Below are 435 nucleotides of genomic sequence, written 5' to 3' on the forward strand. Positions count from 1 at the left end.
TCACTCATCACTGTTTTTCTCTTTCTCTCCTCTTCCTCCCTCCCCTCCACTCTCTCTGTTAAACACACACACACACACACACACACACACACACACACACACACACTAAACAAATGAAAAAATATCCTTAGGTGAGGATTTTAAAAAATATCTATTGAGGAGTAAGAATATAATGAATGCAACATTTTATTTTTATTTTGGGAGGAGAGAGAGAAACATCGGCTGGTTGCTTCCCACATGTGCCCTGTATGCCCCGACCAGGAATGGAACCCATCATCTTTCAGTGCACGGGATGACACTCCAATCAACGGAGTCACACTGGCCAGGGGGTCGTGAGCTACTTTGAAATATATCAATGTGTTTTTATTCTTGTACTTCTTTGACCACAACTTGCCCTCTAATTTTTAGCCTGTTTGCATTAGGAAGGATTAGGAT

The sequence above is a fragment of the Myotis davidii genome, unplaced genomic scaffold (assembly GCF_000327345.1).
Source record: "Myotis davidii unplaced genomic scaffold, ASM32734v1 scaffold508, whole genome shotgun sequence".
NCBI lineage: Eukaryota > Metazoa > Chordata > Mammalia > Chiroptera > Vespertilionidae > Myotis > Myotis davidii.